The 6,876-nt window shown below is 37.7% G+C and overlaps 1 protein-coding gene across 1 annotated transcript in view; it reads left to right on the top strand.

Moving 5' to 3' along the window:
* Positions 1–451: 451 nt before the first annotated feature.
* The window catches only part of LOC105428393 (uncharacterized), a 151,845-nt gene continuing 145,420 nt past the window's right edge, over positions 452–6,876 (top strand). Inside the window, exons 1-2 of the mRNA XM_089073225.1 lie at positions 452–1,216; positions 1,642–1,681. The gene's annotated coding sequence lies outside the window, so the exon portion shown is untranslated. The remainder of the gene's footprint in view (positions 1,217–1,641; positions 1,682–6,876) is intronic.

The raw sequence follows: 6,876 nt of genomic DNA, 5'->3' as shown, positions 1-6,876 counted from the left end.
TGGTATGCGGCGCGGCGTTTATTTTTTCATTGCCACCGTTTCGTAAACAAGGTCATCGTACTCAATCATGTTATCATTCGCGCAGCGACACTCGGACGGGTAGGCAGTGACGCGAGTCGCTCCGTGTTTTGCGTTATTATCTCTCGATTTCTACAATTTCGTAATTCCGAGAACCGAGAAACAAACAAAAATGCTTTTAGTTTCTAGTTAATTATCAAAGATCATCGACCGATGTGATTATCCTACCAATTTTCATCGGTTGTGGTTAACACGATATATCGCGCTTACAATTTGAAGATAGTCTGTTGATCATTTCCGAATTCGAGATGTGAAATAATATATGAATCGCGAATACAAATACAAACTCAAATAACAAGAAATAGAAAAAAAGATTTGCCGATGACGTGCCCCGCGGAAGACTTACATGCCTTAAACATATTTACTATATATTTTCGGCAATCTTAATTCTTTATCGCGTCTTAATTACTATAGTTTGGTATCGCTCGGTGTAGCAGAACAAAATTGCTAACTTTCGATGATGAATGAGGGCAGATATGGAAGTACACGGAATGGAATTTTGTGAGCACGGTTCTGACTATAAATAACTTTCTACCGTCAATATTCGTCTCGATCATTCAGAGCGTAAATTCGGCATTGAACAAATTGATATTGATATCAACGCTTTGTTGAAAGCACGGATCTCTTGCGAAAAACTACCACGAGATCGAAACCCGGTCGAGAAGTCCGCTACATCTCCGAGCACCGCAATTTCGCTCTCACTCGTTCGCTCGAGTGTGTATCTCTAATAAGAAAAACGGTAATCGCCCTAAAATACGAAAAGTGTTGTTTGTTTAAAGCTGCGCGGAGAAGAGTGCACGGAAGTTCAGGTAGGAGCAACAGGTGCAGCGTCATCGCGGCGAGCAACGCGTGAAATTTTCAATTTTCGAATCCTCTTCGTCGCGGGATTCATCCGTCGATCGTGCCGCGCCGATATTCGCGAAACCGTAATATCGCGGATAAATCGTAACATCGCGTTTTCTTTTCGTCCGTATTGTTTGTCGATTACAATTAACCGGACCAGGAGTGCCGTGCAAAATATCGCGCGATCGTAACTAGAACTCGTCTTCGCGAGTGAGTGCCATGGACGAGGCGACTACGAGGCGAAAGAGGAGGAGGAGGCCTGGGAGGCATCGGGCGCCGGCGGAGCACCCACGAGGTAAATAATTTCTCGTTTGCTTGATTCTCAGTACTCAATTAAGTGTTGTCCTTGGCACGGAATTAATTGTTCAGCCTCGCGACGTCACGACTCGCACGGCGCGTCCCGCCATCTTGCATTACGCGTCAGTAAAATTAGATATTAAATTTACGCGATGTTCAGACTTATCTCATCTTGAATTATTTATACGAAATTAATTAAATGTGCCTTTGATTGTAAAATTTTATAATCTATAATTTTATAATCTCTGCTTTCTCGTGGAGAAAGATTCCTTTTGCACGAATTACATAAATATTCTATTTAATTTCCGTCTGAAAGAGATAATAAATGCACATACAAAACTGTGCGTAAAAATTATGACTTCTAAAAATATTAAATTATCTTTGCCGCTGCTATAATTTGGATTTCGTATTTTTATTTTACAGATCAACGTAGACAACAACTCCGCTGCTGCGCATCGTATCGGTGAGTGTCACGTTATCTTACTTATCTTAATTCAAACTTATGATATATTTCCAGACTATATATAATCATTCCTCGATTCAAAAATGCAGATAAAATTTTCAACGTAAAATAGAACTTATTTATTATTATCGATACAACTGCCTGATCATTTACTGACATCTTACCTTCATTTCCATCTATATAAATTAATCTTGATCTCGATTTAATTTATCCTTTATCTTCTTCTAATTTATAAAATTTAAAAAAAAATAAAAAGTGAATCAAGATCAAAATTAATCTATATTGGTGGAAGAAGTTTAAAAAAGGTCAAAGAAGGCAGAATTGTCGTATGATTTCAGCCTTAATTAATAAAATAAAAGATATGCTGTTACATTGATCACGGAATATTATGTATAGTCGGGAATGACGATGACGATAATTTAAGACCACCAGAAGTTCCACTTCCACGGGTGGAGCGTGTCCCGGAGCGTGAAAAAGATCGCACCGTGTCACGCGACGTGTTCGCCACTCTCATTGGTTCGACTTTCCAACAAAGATCGTGAACGCCCCCGCGCACGCACACGAACCGGTGTTCTCGTGACCGGTGATAATATTCTCAGCCACCATTTTTACTTCTATCCCCCTTTTTTTGTCCGTTTTATATCGCCATTTTGCCGATCTGTATTCGAGGACGAATCGTCCAATAAATTACATAGAGGTACCATTTGTTAAGAATCTCACGAACAGACATTTAATGACGAGTATATAAAACATTTAAACCGAGTATATAAAACATCCAAAATTCTAAGTTTATTCTACAAAAACGCTTCAAACGAAACTTGAAAATAAATTTTAAAAAATTCGAAGGGTGAAAGAGACGAGATTAATAGGAAAAATGTGTAAAGAGGCTCTTACCGAACCCGTTGTGCAACTCGTCACTCCAAATATAAAGATTATTTTGACGCTTTTTACTTCTAGAGTACCCCGGAGTACGTAAAGATTTCGCGATCGAGTCGATTTTCTTCTTGAAAGACCGAAAAAAATTTCTTTTTTCGCGAACGTCTGGTTCGATCCGCAATTATCCGCCTTAGGGGGAGGGGCATTATAAATTTCGCCGGCAATCGCGTTGCGCGATCTTACCGGGCTGCGCGTACACGTGCGCCTACGAGGGGAGTATGCAAAACGTGAGCAGCCAGATATCGGCTTAAGCATAAATTCCTCAAGCGTTGTGACACACGTACGCCGCGGCCATAATCTCACTAGCGGCGTACGCCAGGGGAGGGTGGCAGGAGACGGGCGAAATCTGCGCAAACCGCGCAATATCGTCTCAGATTTATGGCCCAGTGAAGATAGGTCGACGAGATACTCGTCACACGATGAATCGGCAACGACGTTCATCGACTACACGCGTGCGCGCGCGCGCGCGCGCACGCGTGCATCCGGCCGCATCTCCAATCCGGATTCCTAATTGCCAAAATTGGCTCGTCCTCGCATCACGGTTGTCGACTGACCTTTTCGAACAGCGCTAACCGTATCATTTAAAGGTTGTTAAAACCTTCGGTATAACGCAATTTGCATCTCACACCTCATCTTTTTTACTCGAACGAAGAAAATTTTCAGTTTCGAAAATGTCAAGATGTTTTCTCTCTCTTTTTGCTTCTTCTAATCATCCGGATAAAATAAATTTTTATATCGCATTATAATGTAGCATTATAAGTATCTATGTTTATAAAACAAATTACAAACATTAAGAAAAAAAAAATTTAAGGATATGTTATACTCTCATTTTTATTTACCATGACAAAATTATGATATAATTACAGGTTATTCTAGATCACATTTAAAAGTAAGACAAAAAATTTCGCGATGGTTTAGAATCTAGGCGATTTAAAATCGTTTAAATATAGTAGAAATGTCCTATAATAGAAATGTAATTAAGAAATAATGATAACTATTTCAATTTTTTTATGTAAGTATTTTAAATATTTAAGATTATTTATGTAAAATTTCATTGTGATGCAGAGATTGGTTAGTTGTTTTGAAATAAAAATTAAATTTTTATTTAAGAAACAACTAATCTCTGCATCGCAATGAAACTTTACATAAATAATCTTGAATGCTTAAGATACTTATATAAAAAAGTTAAGAGGTTCGTTAGCATTTCTTAATTGCATTTCCATCCAGAGCATACTATATTTATTTATTTAAATAATTTTTCATCTAGATTCTAAACCGTTGCTAAACGGTTTTTGTATTATTTTAAAATGCGATTTAGAATAATTCGTAATTTTTTTCATTGTAAATATAAAAATTACAAAAACTGATGACACATCCCATGAAGCATTATAATTTTTGATGAATTGTAAGTACTAAAAAGTACAACTCGCCGTGATATTAATGTATCGCGCGTATATTAAATATACATCGAGAACACAGCATACGGACTCACTTGCAGTACTCGCGAGTATACCGAAACAAAATCTCCCGTGCAGCCGCTGTCTTCGGGGTGGCTTATTACGCCAGTTACTCGTTAACGCGCGGCTTACATGCCCGTACATTGTGCGGTGGTCCAGTGGTGCGTGGGGTCGATAATACAAAGCCGAAGAATGCTCGAGGAGGACACTCGACGCGAAAGTGCGCATTGTCAGGCACGCGCTGCCACTACAGATGGCCGCATGGCACTTCCCTCGAGTGCGCCGCATATGCCGCGAATCAGTTGTGAAACCTATCCCGGCCGATTGTCCGACAGTGTAATATGCACTCGCGTGCAAATTCGAGGCGGTTACACGTACGCGGAACTTCCTCCCTCGAGGAGAGGCTCGCTTTGCGAGAATCTCCCGGCTGCGTTCCGGAGCGAAAAGGTGAAACGAAAAAGATGAACGATCGCAAAAGCGCGTAGCGATCGCGAGAATCGCGCGAGGAACGCTGGGATTCTCGGATTATTATTAGGAGATCCCGCGAGGAATTGTATCTCATGAGATATCGCGTTTTCAAGAATCGGTATTAAATACCTCGCGCTACGTTCTAAGCGATCCGATTTGATGCAGGCATTCGCGGCGCGGTTACTATATATGTCTGATTATATACTATATATATTTATGCATGCGCATACATTATATCCCGCTATCGTTCTCTCCCACAATCTTTAAAAAACTTCCGGACTTGGATATATCGGATCATTATTATAAGATTTGTTAAGCGCAATCTTTGATCTATGAAATACCGTAGATATTCTTTCACGCGATATTTATTTCCGACACGATGCCCGCCGTTTTATCTCGGGCACAGTCCGGTTAATTACGAGCGCGAATTCAAGCTGTTGTCTAGCTGCAAATCCCATTTCCCCGAGTACTGTGACATGGCGGCACAATAGGGAATGTCCGGTCCAGTGTTATTGGCCGATAGATAGGGCAAGGGAGGTCTAAGGGGGTCTAAAATCGAGAGCACCACCGGTGGCCCTCGCTGTCCTTTTCTCCCATTCTTCCGTTTCTCCGGCGATCCTCCACAGAGCCGCTGAGTGAATTGAAACAATGAGGCTCAACTACTAACGCGCAACTCTTCGACACTCGAGTCATCCCTGAAGTGCGTTTTGTGCAGGGGTGCACGCGCCCCTGTCATGCACGACGGTAGGTGGCTGCGGTAGGTAGGTTCGGGGACGAGAACGGAATTACTGTTTACGAGAGATCGACAATGAAACCGGCGAGAGAATCGCCGGAGGACGGGTTTGCATCACTTCCATCGTGACGTATAGATCCCGTAGGGATGACTACGTTTGAGTTTAGCAAATCCACAAACGAGCCCGAATATATATTTTTACACGTTCACATGTCATAATGAAAGCAAGATATAAGTTAAGAATAATAGAAAAGAAATAAGAAAAATTGTATTTGATATAGATGAAGGATAGTAGAAAGATAGTAAAAGTGAAAATTTATTTTTTATTTATATACAATAATTTTATCTATGCCTTGATTAAAAAAGGATTGGGAATATCTAATATCTCCTAAGTTGAATTGAAATAACTATTTAGGTACATTTTTTAATGCGTATCATTATTATAATCATAGGAATATGTTCATTAAGGATATATTACACTTATTTTTATTTATGATGAAGAAATTGAATTGAATTATGAAAAAATTATAGATTATTTTAAAAATAGAAAATTTTAGAACAATAAAAAAAGTTTATGATGGTTTAAAATCGGGATCAAAAATTATTTAATTATAAAGTAGAAATGTGTTTTAATAGAAATGTAATTAGGAAATCTCAACATAATAAAAATCTCAACTTTTTTGCATAATTATTGTAAATATCTAAGATGATTTAAGTCATCGCGATGCAGAAATTAGTTGTGAAATTAAATTTTTATTTATGGGACCAAATAAATAATCTCTACATTACAATGAAACTTTACATAAATAATCTTGAATACTTAGAGTACTTATATAAAAGAATTAAGATTTTCGTCATTTTTTAATTAGATTTCTATTAGAGCATATTTGTATTCATTTAAATAACTTTTGATTCAAGTTTCAAATCACCGCTAAACCTTGTTATTTCTAAATGCAATTTAAATAATCTAAGTTTTTCATAACTTTTTCATTATCAGTAAACAGTTTATCAGTAAACATAAACATTATTAAAAATAAATGTAATACATCCTTAAAGTGTTTAAATCTCATAAATATCTGAAATAATGTTACTTCGATGGACTTCAAATCTTCTTGATCGAGCTTTCACATGTATTATAAAATATTTTGATTTTTATTATCTGTAAAGAGTTGCAGCAACAAAGTTTTTTTAATTAGATTTAATATTTCCAATTAAACATTCGGTGAAATGATCTTTCGAAAACTGAAAGCATCTATCAATTCTTAAATCATTTCATTTTCAATTATTCTATTACATGCAGTGATATTTTTTATTCAATGTATATTAATTTGTTTTGAAATACAAATATTAACGATATAGTTATATAATTTCTTTTCGTCAATTATGAAAATATTAAAGTAAAATTCATGGTATAGATATTAATCGAATAGGAATTTCATTCTTTATTTTTCTGTAATCTCACATCTAAACTCGACTCTGCTGAAAATCGACTGGATATTCGCCGCAATTTTCATTGGTCCGTTGTCTCTCGCGCCGTAACGACATTCACGTTGACAAAGGAAGCGGCGATCTAGCGGAAGGGAGGCGCGCGAAGGGTGTCA

Source organism: Pogonomyrmex barbatus, unplaced genomic scaffold (genome assembly GCF_055798465.1).
Source record: "Pogonomyrmex barbatus isolate J1 unplaced genomic scaffold, ASM5579846v1 scaffold14, whole genome shotgun sequence".
In the NCBI taxonomy this organism is placed as follows: domain Eukaryota; kingdom Metazoa; phylum Arthropoda; class Insecta; order Hymenoptera; family Formicidae; genus Pogonomyrmex; species Pogonomyrmex barbatus.
This window is presented reverse-complemented; position numbering and strand designations above follow the sequence as displayed.